The sequence below is a fragment of the Phyllostomus discolor genome, chromosome 4, assembly GCF_004126475.2.
Source record: "Phyllostomus discolor isolate MPI-MPIP mPhyDis1 chromosome 4, mPhyDis1.pri.v3, whole genome shotgun sequence".
Lineage (NCBI taxonomy): Eukaryota > Metazoa > Chordata > Mammalia > Chiroptera > Phyllostomidae > Phyllostomus > Phyllostomus discolor.
The window spans coordinates 162068415-162083696 of NC_040906.2; positions in this window are offsets into that span (position 1 = coordinate 162068415).

Below are 15282 nucleotides of genomic sequence, written 5' to 3' on the forward strand. Positions count from 1 at the left end.
TGTTTACAGAAAAAGAATATTTTCAAACTTAGTTAAGGCAGAGTTTAGTTATGGACTTTTTTTTTTTTAACCAAAGTAGAGTAACAAAGAAATACTTAGTGTTTGCTCATTGTTTCACTGACTAGATTAAATAGCCAAATGTCAATAGAGGACAATGGTACCTAAATGTTTATATATAGTAAATTTTTGCAAGAGTGAAGAACTAAGTAGACACATTGAAATTATGGAACCATATGATATTTCCATTTAAAGAACTTTACAGACCATTTACTTTGTTTTGTCCTTCTTCAATGTTTTGTAATATCTTTGCCAATATCACTGTCCAGCATATTTAATAACTTTGCAAGATAGCTTAACATCAAGAGGGTACCTCAGTATTTAGTGAATGAAGCCAAGTGTAAAACATGAATTCAAAGTTAGAAATTTTAGAGATAACCAGCAGCTGAACTCACATATATGAGATGAATAAAATAAATTTATAAAGAAACCAAATAGGCTAATTTAAAAAAAAATATGGTGTATCTCAGTGAAAGGTAGTAGAAAACATAAAATGTGGAAGTAAAAGGAAGTTAAAATAAATTTAAAAATCTCAAAGAAACTGAGTAGTTATGTATTAATTTATGTATTAAGAAATTATTCAGTATAATTGAAATAGTTTAGAGCAAGAAGATCTCTGCAATGTCTTCTTGCAGAACTTGTAAAAAAGAGAAAAACATCAATATGTGGTTCTCTCACACTCCCCAGAATGGGGACATGGCCCGCAACCCAGGCATGTGCCCTGACTGGAAATAGAACCAGTGAAACCTTTGGTTCATAGGCCTGTGCTCAATCCACTAAGCCACACCAGCCAGATCCCAACAAACATTTTAAGGCTTAGTTTTTAACACCAAGATGTTTTTATGTATAGATAAGATTTTAATTATATAGACAATTAAAATAAACATATCACAAAAGATCTTAGAAAGCAAAACAGTTAATGACTTTTCTGTGAAAAATTGCTAGAAATTTTCATGTTGATCATTGCTGTTAAAACAACTATTCAAGAACTGAATCAAAATTAGTAAATTACACCCTGGCTGGCCTAGCTCAGTGGATTGAGCGCGGGCTGGGAACCAAAGTGTCCCAGGTTCGATTCCCAGCCAGGTACATGCCTGGGTTGCAGGCCATAACCCCCAGCAACCGCACATTGGTGTTTCTCTCTCTCTCTGTCTATCTCCCTCTCTTCCCCTCTAAAAATAAACAAATAAAAATATTTTAAAAAACAAAACAAACAAACAAAAATTAGTAAATTACAAAATAAGAAGCCAGGTGCTCTAGAACTAAAAATATGATATAGAATTACTGAACTATTTTCCTTACAGTAATGGATCTGAATATTAAACACCAAGCTTGGAAAATGTGATTTGCATAACAAGAATATTACAAAAAGGGTTAACTATGTCATAACTCATGATCATTAAATATACTATAATATTCTCCAATTAAACTTAAGTTTTCTAAGAAAAGCAACATAATGTGAACAAGATCAGGAAAATTTTGTTTTTATGTAATGTTTCATACATTATTCATACCCAAAGAACAAGAAGTATGGGTGTGGCATCTTTTTGTAGTGGAATTATGAATCAAAGTTATTTTCTTATTTATGATGTTATATTTTCAAATTTTTACCAAGTATTTTTGTTTAAAACAAAACATCTATTAAGTGTGATTATTTTAAAAAGTAGAAACAAAAGATGAACCAGATAAAGCCTCTTGCATATTTAAATGGAAGGCTGAAAACTGTACACTTTATTTCATATTATACACAGAATGATTATACATTTTTGAAAAGGAGGATTGACCAATCTGAGATTTAATTTAAAACTATTTGTTTACAGTATAAAAGAATATAATTTTAAATCATAGAAAATATTTAAAACAATGTGAACAAATGGGTAAAATTTACTGAAGGCTTGGAGCGTGACAGTAGTAGTAGAAATGAAAAGTTGAAATTGAAAGAAGGTAAAGAAGTAAAATTGTCAGAAACTGACACTCAATTATATAAGGGTTAAGGGTGAGTGAGGGGTCAAATTGACTTTTAGGTTTTTAGTCTAGTGATGGAAATTATGGCAATGTTATTAACAAAGATCAAGAATAGGAGAGAAATATACATGAAGATAAAAGAAGAGAGAAAATACTTAAAGTGTAACAATATAAACTGTCACCAGATTTATCTCACTATTGAACAAAATGAAATCTGAAGACTGTTAATATAGATTAAATGAATTTTTTAAAAAAGTGTTTTGACAGTTTAGGGGGGAAAGTAGAAATAATTTCTGAAGTCTGTGACAAGTTCTAAAAATCTGAAATTCTAAGAGTATGTTTCATAACTAAATGAACAATCTATTACATTTCCTACTGTATTATATATTTTAAAAAGATTGCATTTTTTTCTCATTAGGAGCAGGAGGTAGAACCACCATATCTGGTGTGTGCTCAAAAGCAAAGTTATGAAATGCTGCTTTCACTGGGTGGTAAACACTATAAGAATTCAGTGACTGTTTTGCTATTACATGCCTTAGTTACAAACTCATTATTTTGGAAATATCAAACAAACTAGCAACTTTAACAATGGAGGGGTAAAGTGGGGACTGGTTGAAAGAAAGTGAAGGGATTAGTCAAAGAACATATACGTATAACCCATGGGCATGGACAATAGAGAGAGAGCTGGGTGGAGGGGGAACAAAACCATGTATTGTTATTTTCCATGTAAAGAGCAGGGGATCTACCAACTCTACAGCAGGAATGTTCCAAGTCTGTGGGCACCAGGACCTTGAAGGCCTGTCTGACTTCACAATGAACTTGGAGACATAGGGCTACTCAGATCTCTGACTTCTGGTATACGAAAGTGGGTTGACACAGAAACTGAAATAACCCCTGAATTCAAGGTATAATCTTATGCCCCCTTTGTGGTAACTCGTGTGTACTTGAGAGACCTTTCTTGATATTTTATTTAGATAATGCAAAAAATTGAGTGTTGATATAGAAACCAATGGTAACTCAAGAAAATTTTATAATATTTATACTTCATTTGGTATTTTGAATGAGATGTATTTTTACTTTTGGAAATTCTAGGTAACATTTTTTGCACATACAAGAATATGAACTTACAATATCCTTGCCATTCAAGATTAGGATCATACTATAGGTAAATTGCTTTCTGTGAAAAATAAGCATTATGAATAAACTGAAATATTTAATTGCAATAAATCTCCCAACTTTATTTAGCCAATAATAACTCAATGGACCTCATTAGAATTAGCTGTGTATGTACATTTCTAAATAGCTGTACACTAGATTGTTCAATAAGCAGTTCTTATTTTTTCTCCCATAAGATCTGATCAGTAAAGACAGCACAGCCTCTCTCAAGATGTAAAGAGCCACATGTCCAACCTGATGGACTTTGCAAACACTGAGTACCTACACTGCCCTTCTCTGAGCCATGACTTGTTAAGCATGGCTGGCTCGCCTCAGCAGCTGCAACGATTGTTAGTGTCCTCTCCCACAGTGCAGCATCTTGATTATTCACAACTACATTAGGGGCCCAAAGCGTTTGATTTAAAAGAAGAATAAACAGAAGTGAAAAAAAAGCAACTTATTCTTGATTATAGGTTCTTTCACTGCTGTAAAATGAAAAAAAGAAATAGATGAATACAGTATATATTAAATTCACTCAAATGCCATTTCATTTCCCTATCCCATAATATTGTTAAATGTACAAAAAGGTTCATTTTGCATTTGCTTCCCCAGGTAGAGGGAGGTAAAGGACCAGTAGCAATCCATGGAAGGTAATGTTAGGATTTGTGTGAAACTTCAAGTATCTACACTGTGCTATTCAGGCCTGTGCCATTAAGAATTCTGGTTAAGAGCCTTTTTTTTTAACTCCTTTTATTTTATAGTTCACTCCAGAGTTTCCTCAGAAGTCACTTTTGAGAAGGGCATCAAGTTCAGGTTTGCAGCTGTCCCTGTGGATCCCAATGTGAATGCTTTATTGTTTCACTGATGCCAGAGGAACGGGAGTCTGCCTTGCATGATGATTCACCTTCAAATTTTTATCAAAAAGACTATTTTTTTTCTAAATTGAGGAGGAAAAAAGTCCCCAGAGAAATTATTTTGTCAATGAGATTTAGTTTACATTGCGCCCAATCTTCAATAAAAAAGACACTGTTTTCTCATGATCCATTTGTATATTAAGGTTGATATTTGTTTTACATTTAAGTTTCACTTTCAAATAATTACTTCCAAATATACTCCGTCCTCTTTTAAAACATTTGGACTGCTATAGATAGACCTTAACTTTTATGCAGTCATTTCCTTAAAACATATGATGAGCACTTCTTTATGTTCTAGGCATTCTCTTAGCAACAGAGTTAATCATAAAGAATGACTCCTCAAATTCACATAATCTGGTTGAAAGAAATAACAGAAATTTAAATAGATTTTTTTAAATTTACCAAACACTAATAAGTTAATAGGCCCTTGGCTCAGTTTTTTGTACTTTGTAATTACTAAATTTTATGTTTTATATAGAATATAAATGTTTATAAATATTAACTAATTTATTATTCACAACTGTATGAAGAAGGGATTATAATAGATTTAAAAATGGAGATGCAGAGAGGTTAACTATATTACACAAGCCACAAAAATAGTAAGTGGCAAGACTGGGATTCACAATGTTATATGAATGTATGAATGAATGTATGAGCAGGTTGCTGTGAAATATGAAGGGAAGGAAGATAAGGACATCTGGATACCTTGGAACCAAACAGATCTGAATTGAATAAACCCTGACTTTGCTATTTATATATCTTTGTAGCTAAGGACAAGTTCACTCCAAGTTTTGTTTCTTATAAAACCTATTTTGTATGGTTTTGTGAGAATTACAATCTTTCGCATGGTTATAAAATCATTAGAATGGTTCTAAACCCAATACATTTAAAAACAGTTACTATAGAAAGAGCTAGGTAAGAGAAAAAGATGAAATGGGACTGTTTCAGAAAGATATGACTACCTGTAACGAGTGGGTTGAAAGGGTGAAAAGAAGAAAAGAATGGAGATAGGTAGTATAGATAAGGTTATATTCATTGAATACCATATTTTTTGGACTATAAGATGTGCCCCCCCGCAAATTTGGAAGGAATCATGGTTGTTAATGCTGCTGTTGAGTTCTGTTTACATTTACATTGGTGAAATATTATATTATTTATGTTATTAAATGTTTTACCACATTTTTTGCTTCAAATGTTTTCCTTATTTTCCTCCTCTAAAACCTAGGTGCATCTTATGGTCTGAAAATGGTATATCCTTTTATATCTCTGACTATTAACACATAACTAAAACCTGCCAGAATGTGGTAAGAGACCAAAAGAGAATACAAGAGTAAAAAATCAACCTAATTATTCTACATATCAATAACATAACTATATCAAAAGAAATGGAAAAGACAAACATTTGATCTCTTACTTTTAAAAGTTAAAGATCCTATAAATAAATACTATAAAATGGAGATAACTGTACTTGAACAACAATAAAAAACACTGTAATCTACATAAAGAGTATTTAAATAGATAACCCTGGAGTTAATAAGCATTCCCAAAATTACTTTATTTATATAGTAGCATTAAACAAATATATAGGTATAAATAATGATAATAACAGCTGACTGTCTGTCTGAGCAGTTTAACTAAGGAAGTGTTAGTATGAACTCATAGGACAGATTAGATAGATGGTAGATAGATGTCTGGTTGATGGATTAAATGTAGATACAGATATTTAGATATGTATGCTTACATGGAGTAGTATATATACATGTATTTCCTCTTTCTGTTCCCTGAGAACACTTGGTATTAAGAATACCTCTGTAGCAATGAGTACAAGTGCTGAAATACTTTTTCTAGACACCATCCCCAATTAAAAAAAAAAAACATACAAAAAACAAACATGTTTTTGATTTTTGTAACCCCAGGGTTACATGTGTAAATAAATGGTTGACCTCAGGGTTGGGGCAAAGAAAATACAAGATGGGCATAAAACATCCTGGTGTACCAGAAAGTAAGAAAGTTCTCATAAGGAAAAGGAGGCGTAACAAAAGAATACTGGAGTTAATCTAAAGTAGACCTCAAGGCCAATCAATTTGGACAATAATATAATGATAGTGTTGGATTATAATCCATAAATTAAATATCCATAATTGAGTCATACTGATACAAATGAATGATAAATAAAATAAACATAAATAAATAGATGGATAGATGATGATAGATAGATAGATGATAGATAGTGGAGGAAAGTGGCAGTTCTTCCTTACAGAAGAATTACAACTGAAAATTTTACATTAAAGAAGGAAAGGGGAAATCAACTTTCACAAACACTGTAGTAGTCATTGTTGCAGTCAAGTTTCACCAAGGGCCCTTGAAGCTAGTGGGTGAAGTCTGAGAGGAAACAGGGTATTTTCTTAGTCTCAAAATATCCACACTGACATATGTATCAATTACAAAAGGAAAGATAGTAGCCTCAAAATGGATAAACCTGGCAGACACCAAGTTAAGCAAATGATCAAGGCTAATGTCACAAGTCTTAAAAGTATTTGGACATCATGAAGTTTCTGATACAATACCAATAAAGGCATATCATTTTTGCAGTATTCTTTCCCAAAAGAATGCTACATTTTATTTTAAAAATGGGAACATATCAACCAAAATAAAATTAGGAAAGTTTTTTTTACATAACTGTTCAGTGCTTTTCAGAAGTGTTAAGGTCATGAAAGCAAAGACCTGGCTATTGTAAATAAAATAAATAAAACAAAACAAAACAAAATAAAATAAAATAAAATAAAATGTAAAGTAAAATAAAATAAGAAATAACTAAAGAGTAACAGATTGAAGGGCAGTCAAGAACCTAGCCATGAGGACTCCTAAGGGTGATACCATGCTGTACAAAGTAAATCTCAAGCAGGCAAATAACAGTTTCCTTTTCACAGTTTAGAAAGTGTATTCTCTCAAAATGCTAATAAGAGCCTGACAAATTGCAAGGGTTAAGGAGATGGAGCTGAATGTTCTAGAAGAGTTAAGCAGCCAGACGTTGCCACACAGAATACCACAGAGAAGAAAACTGCACAGAGAGAAAACCCATGAGAGCTTTAGAATGCCCCTCAAATAGCAGAAAACTGATTGCCTAAGGTTGGATGGATGAAGAACCATCTGAAAGTGTGAAAGAGAAAAGCACCTGGTGCACACTAGGACTAGGAATAGTATGTGATCCCACCAGTAAGACAAAAAAAAATCATAATTCATGAGGCAAGAGGTTGAAAATTCGGGAAGGATATATTTCATGAATGGAAAATAATCCTCTGCCTGGGCACTGCCTTGCAGCTACCTAAGCAATCAAGTCAAAACCTGAAAGAAACAAGCTATCTTTCAGTAACATAACTGAATCCCAAAACCAAGATCCAGAACATATATAGGAATATAAAATAACCAACATGCAACAATGAAAAATTTCCAATGTCTGACATACAATCAAAGATGACCAGGCATGCAAAGAAAAAGGGAAATAAGTCCATAATAAGTAAGAAAAGCAATCAAATGAAAGTGATGCAGTGGTTAAAATTAGAGGGGAATTACTTTATAACTTTATTTCATATGTTTTATTAGTAAAATAGATAATTTAAAAATATTTAAGAACCCAAATTAGACCTCAAAAATAAATAAGAATTATGAAAATACATAATGAAAACAAATGGAGAGGTAATATTGAGTTAATGTATAGGAAGGTTAATTAAAATATCAATTTTTTCCACATTGATTTGTATGTTTAATACAATCCCAATCAGGCTTCTAGTATAATTTTTTTGCAAAAAATTGACAAGTTGGTTTCAAAATTCATATGAAATGCAGAAGATTGACACTATTCCAAACAGTCCTGAAAATAAGAACAAAATTACAGGATCAATGCTTTTAAAACATTATAAAGTTATAGTAATCAGGGTATGTGATATAAAGATAGACACACAAATCAGTGGAGTAGAATATAGAATTAAGAAATAGACTGACACATATAAGGATGACTAATTTTTAACAAAGATTCAAAGACATGACATTAAATAAAGAATATTTTTGAATAAATTAATCTAAAACAATTGGATATGTATCTGCAAAAACCCCAATCTTGATACATACCTTGGGCTATAAACAAAAGTTAACTCAAAAGAAACTTAATACTATGTAACACATCATGGGGCAAAGGGGATTACAATTTTTGCTATTTGGACTTAGCAAAATATTCTTAGATACACCACCAAAATCATAATTCATTAAAAAATCTGAAAAATTGGACATCCTCAACAATAAAAATTTTCTGTTTTAAAAAATCATTTATTTGTGTCTTCTTTAATTTCTTTCTTCAGTATTCTATAATTTTCTAGGTATAGGTCTTTTACCTCTTTGGTTAAATTTATTTCTAGGATAATGCTCTACAGTTTCATCCATGCTGTTGCACTTCAATTCCGAAATAAGCCAGGTGGTAAAAGACAAATACCATATGGTCTCACTTATAAGTAGAACCTAATCAACAAAACAAACAAGGAAGCAAAATAGAACCAGAGACATGGAAATGAAGAACAAACTGACAGTGACCAGAGGGGAGGAGGGAGCTGGATAAGAGGGCAAAGAAGGGGAAGGGTCATCAAGGAACAAGTATAAAGGACCCACGGACAAAGACAATGGGCGGGGGGAGGATTGAGTGTTGGAGATGGGGAGTAGGTAGGGAGGGGAGAGTAATAGGGAAGAAATGAAGACAACTGTAATTGAACAACAATAGAAAGTTTTATTCTTAGGACTTTCTTGTTGCTATAGTAAATGCGATCATTCTCCTCAGTCCTGTTTCTGATATTTGATTGTTGGTGTACAAAAAGTATCATTGATTTCTGAATATCGACTTTGTATCATGCTGTTTTGCTAAATTCACTTATTAGGTCAAGTAGTTTTTTTTTTTTTTTTTTTTTTTTTGGTGGAGACTACAGGGTTCTCTATGTACACTATCATGCCATCTGTGAATAATGAGTTTTTCTTCCTCCTGTCCAATTTTGATACATTTTACTTCTTTTTCTGGACTGATAACTGAAAGAAACAAAAGAACTCCTGTCTTCTGTGATAACATGAATAGAACTGGAGAATATTATGCTAACTGAAATAAGCCAGTAGGTGAAAGACAAAAATACCATATGATCTCACCTGTAAGAGAATCTAATGAACAAAATAAACTAGTGAACAAAATGGAACCACAGGCATGGAAATGTGGAGCAGACTGACAGTGACCAGAAGGGAGGAGGAAGAGGAGTAATGGTGGAAAGAAGGGGAAGGGACTAGTTAAAGAGCATGTATGAAAACCCATGGACATGGACAGCAGTGTGGGAATTGACTGTGGGAGCAGGGGTATTGCGATGGGCAGAGGAGGGCAAAGGGGGAAAAATTGGGCAGCTGTAATAAAATAACAATAAAAACTCTTTAAAAATTACTATTACAAGGAACAAAAGACAGGTCATAGACTAGAATATAATATTTGCAAATCACATATCAAATAAAGAAATTGCTTCCAGATGATGTAAGGAACTCTCAAATAGATAAGAAGAAATTAAACAACTAACATAAAAGAGTAGGAGAGAAATTTGGGCAGATACTTCACCAGACGAGACATACAGATGACAAAAAAGGATATGGAAATATGCTTAACATCACTAATCAGTAGGGAGATGCAAATTAAAAACACATTAGAATGACTTTTAGTGAGAATATGGAAGAACTGAAACACTCATACACTGTTGGCTGCAATATATAACTAGTTAGGGAAATAGGTTGGCAATAGTTTCTTAGTTATTTACCCAACACAGATGAAAGCAGTTATCCATGCAAGTACATCTACATGAATATTAATAACATATTTAATTTAATAGACAATATTAGAAATGACCCAATGTCAAAGTCAGCCAACAGGTGAGTGGGTAAACATGATGCTACATCTATACATGGACTACTACTCAATGATAAGAAATGAACTATTGAGATATTCAACAAAATGAATAGATAACAAAATATGCAGAATAAAAGAAGCCAGACAAAAGTGTATATACCATATATGATTATTAGTATCCATAGCATGAAAACAAATGTATAGGGACAGAAAGAATTTTTTAAGGAGTAGGAAAGAGAGTGTATGGTGAATGTTACTCTGACTATAAAAGGTTCAGCGCAGGAATAACAACCACCTGTGCTCAGACTGCATTTCCAAAGCAAGTTATATGGCCATGTCTAATGTTAAAGGGCAAGAGAATGTTATTCTATGTCCAGGAATTGAGGGGAAACAAAAATAGTTGTCAACTACAGGACTTCATGAACTCAAAGGAACATTTTATATTGAATATCAAGGGAAGTTGAACACAATTAACTGATGTAAACAGGTTAGGAGATAGATACTCCCGTGGTGTGGGAAAAGGGATGATACACTACTGCATATTGTTTCTTTGGTAACTATCACCAACATAAATTCTGCGAAATGTATCTTCATCTCTAATTCTGAAATGGAATATATTGTTAAAATAATGATGTATGTGGGTTTATTGTTGCCCTAGCAGTAGGCACATATAAATTTAGAATTGACTTTAACTATGTTACAATACTTACAAATTTATGATAACAGGGAAATTATACAGGGATGTTCATGTTGGTGAATCTGAGTTTAAATATCTATTTAGAAGTTGCTTTTGAGGTAATATGTGGGTTGCTACACAAACTAAACTGAGAACTCTATCAGCAGCATCTTGCAGACAGAGATGACTAAAATTAGAGGCATGCCAGGGGCTGTCTCAGCAAACACCAAAATTCTGTCACATTGTTGTCAGCATGCTGAAATCTACATGTGGGTATTTTCTGATTATAGGCAGATATGAATATTACATATAGAGGGAAGACCATTTACTTCTGTATTATTGCATAATGTAGTGGATATAGTTGATACTGCTTACAGCTCCAATGCATCTGTCATTGTACCTTACTACTATTTTAATGACAGCTCAGTAGTCACATATTACCAGCCAATATATTCCAATGTTGTCTTAGTCTACTCACTCTGAGTCACAGTCAGCATCAAAACCCAGGCTCAGATTCATTCTGGATTACTTGTCTCCAGAAATGCACATCACTAACTAGCTTGATTTTAAGAAGCTGCAGTGAGTATTGCACTTAAGTACATATGTGTGTGTGGAATTTTCATTATTTAATATTACTATGAGGTCTTGAATACTATCTGGTCCCTAAACAGGGGAGTTTAAAGCTTCCAAATGGTGTGGCTTGATATTGCCCATTTTCCACATACATATATTACCATTAGAATTCTGTAATAAAGTTATTAACTATTGGAGCTGAAAAATGACTTAAAAGAAAAAAATAACACATGGAAAATGTACAGAGATTAGGTATCATGGTTATGTGCTTTTGCAACCCAGCTGAGTAGGCCCTCATTTTACACTTGGAAGAACTGAATTTAGTTTTAGGCAAAGCTAGGTTTAGAATTCAAGTTTCCAACTTTCTTCATTTCATATATCCCATTAATTTCAGAGAGATATTTTATTGTAGGATAAGCACAATCATACACTTAAATCCTCCTGATAAAAATTTTTAAAAAACAGGGAAGAAAAACAAAGTAATTTTATAAAGCTTGCATAGACTGCTGATAACAAAACAAGGGGATATCTTGTATTCCAGGTAAATATGTCCTAGAATCTAATCAATATCTTGGCTAGAGTATTCATTTAAAAGTAATCTCTCAATTCACTATTGAATCCATCATTTATCATTATTTGAACATTGAACACTTATGGGGTTCTTATTTTTATTGAAATATATTTGACCTATAACATGGCATATATTTAAGTGGATCAATATGTCAATTTGATACATTTATATATTGTTATATGATTGCCATTGTAGTGGTAATCAGCATCTCTATCATGTTACATGATTTTTATTTATTTTTAGTGGTTGGAATAATTATGATCTAGTTTCTTAACAAATTTGATGGCTGTAATACAAAATTGTTATTTATATTTAGTATTCTCTGATTTTACTATGCATTAGATCTGTAGGACTTATTTACTACATGCTGCAAGTTTGTTGACATTACATCTTTTAAGATGACATTCTCTGCTTACCTTGAGCTTGCAATTTAATTAAGAAGGATACTGAGTAAAAAAATTAAATATTATTTCAGGTAGTTGAAGTGGTATGAAAAAAAACAAAGTTGGGTACGTGATTAGACATACTATTTTAACAGAGAAGGACTCTTGGAGGAGAGACCATGTGAGTCAGTGTAACGAAAACAGTCATGTCATGGGGAGAGATGGAGGAGGAGATGGATTCCAGAGAAGAAAGAATACAGGTACCCCCAGCCTACAAGTATTATAAGACCCATGTTTTCATTCAATATATTTATAAATAATTACCCTTGAATAAATTTATCTTCCCTTGTCTTTCACACATATACACACACAGCAATATCATGTTTTTTATTTGTGAGATGGTTATATGTGCAAGTTTGTGTGTTTGGTTTAACATATACATTGGGATATCTTAATTGAAATATTTGGATTACAATAACTAAAAGTTTTATTTTTGTCTTGGTGTTAAAGCAGCATTTTTTCTTACCTGTAATTCAAAAGTGTCAATAATAAGATCAAGTCATCAATGATATTCTTACTATTGGAAATTTTGAAATCTGTCTTCTTTCTCTTGAAAAGTTTCTATCTAATAGGATTCACTGCCAAATAGTTTTAAATTATTTAGTAATAAAGTAACATTTTCATTATATTCATTTGTTTGTTTGTTTGTTTGTGATACCACCATTATAGCTGCATCATCCAATATGAATGTGACTCATCTCAATATTCTGGGAAGTAAAAAAAAAAATCAGAAATAATGATTGTGTTTTACTTATATAAGACATTTATTTTCCATGCCCCCCCAAAAAGAAAAAAAGATGTAAAACAGTTTAGAAGAGTAGAAAAGAAATCCACCTAAACTTAGTAGAAAGTTTCCAGCATAGTTTATATTAATCATGCCCTATTAAAGACTTGTTTCAAAATTCAGATAATTTCACTTATAAATGACTGTGTGGAAAACAAAAGAACTCAGAATATTCAAAGGAAAATATAGGAGCAGTTTCTTCTTCTTTAAACTAAGAAATAAGGACTAAAATAATGATACATTTATATTGTGGGTTTCCTTTCATAATTATTGAAATAATTGTACAGAAAGCCTCAATGTAGTCACAAATCTAGTAGATTATAAGTATCACAGGGATGATGCCAAATGTCTTTATTTTCCTTTTCATATTTTGCTTGTGTCTAACATGTACCTGAAACGTAGTGAATGCTCAACCCTCAGCAGGAATGATTTTTGAGCAAATATAAAGAAAAGAATACAGGACAAAATATTGGAAAGAGTTGTTAAGACTGGAAATATTCAGGGACAAAAAAAGTATATCCTACCTAGTTTACACATCCATCTGCCTTTAGACAAGGGTTTGAACAGAAGAATCCTCAAAAGCCATATGAACGATTTGATTCCATTAACCAAGTACTGGCTGAACACCACCATCTCCATTCACTTCTGTAATACAATTTAATGACTATAATGCTCAGACCACCTCCAGCCAGGCTTTCCAGATACCTTTCATGCTTTTTCTGTCTTCTATCTTTTTGGGCACTTTTACCATATCACCATATGTTTTCTATGTTTGGTTTTAGTCTATTGTATTTACATTAGATTCCAGGGAAAGTTGTTTGCTAATTAATAGGTTACACAACAGAACTCAATTTTCTTAATCCTTGGTTTACTCCCACAGTTTGCCCTTCTCTAAATATTGAAAAGCAGATCAGATATACACTAGTGATTGGCATCAAATATAGCAGTAATGGCTCTGCTTCTCTTCTTTCAAATAGAACACACTTATTTTTCTTTTAAATAAAATAAATAAGTTATGAGTAATTTTTAACTCATAAAAATCTTTTTCTCCATATATTTAAGTGGCTGCTAAAGATTAGAATTCTGCTTAAGTTAACTTCTCTTGCCTTCCCTTCCTCTCAAGAGCTAGCATGTAGGCAAGATATATCTTCTTAAAATGCTTACATAATGATAATCATTTCTGTGTTTTGCAAGAGACTTTGATCCTAGCATACTGTAGCATACAGTATTATCCTACAATTTAGCTGTGTGTGTGTTTTCTCTTTGCTATGATCATATCTATTCTCCTTAACGTGCTCTGTTTGATAATGTAGAATATACAATCCAAGTCATGTCCCATAGTGTCACCATTGACTTCAAAGTTTTTCTAACACTGAACAATCTTTCTCACTTTCATTAATCACAGTTCAATGGTATTTTGTGTATTATTCATTGAAGATTATGTTTAATCATAGATGAAAACCCTTCCAAAATTTTATATACTGTGATTTTTTAATATAATGCTATCTTTGGTTAACAAAATAAGACAATGCATTTTACAGAGAAAAATCTCATTTGCTTCTTCCTTCTTTCCTTCCTTCCCTTGAATATAAAAAATATAATATTAAAAAATTTATACTAGAAATTAATGATTTGAGGAAAATTACTAAAGTATTTTCATGGATTTTTAAAAAAATATATCTTTCAGTATTTGGTATATAATTTGAGATATATCCCAAGGGCCCTCGATGAGGCTTATGTGTGTATATGTCTGTACATGTTTGTAGAACCATTGTAGTGACTTTCCTCACCATCAAGAGCTATAATTTAAGCTACATAGAAGTCTTCTTTCAGAGAAATAATAGTTTTTTTTCTTATAAGGTTCTTCCATCACAGTACACAGTGTACCCTATCCAACCACATCAACTGACCTTTATAGCTTTCATTGTTATCAATTTAACATTATCATTATGAAGTTTATACCACGTCCAACTTACCAGTTGGAAAAAGTAACATGGCTAGATGACTAACAATTCAGTTTCTTTTTAAGTCAAAGCCATTTGGAGCTTTCAAATAACTGTGTCTTTTAAAGATAGTTATTTTAATATATATTTTACTATTATGTAGATATAGCTACCTATGTATAAAACAAATATTTATATAGAATTTTTTTATACCAGGAAGGGAGAGAGCAGATTTATTAAGCAACAGTACACTCCACAGAACAGAGGAGCAGGTCAACTCTAAG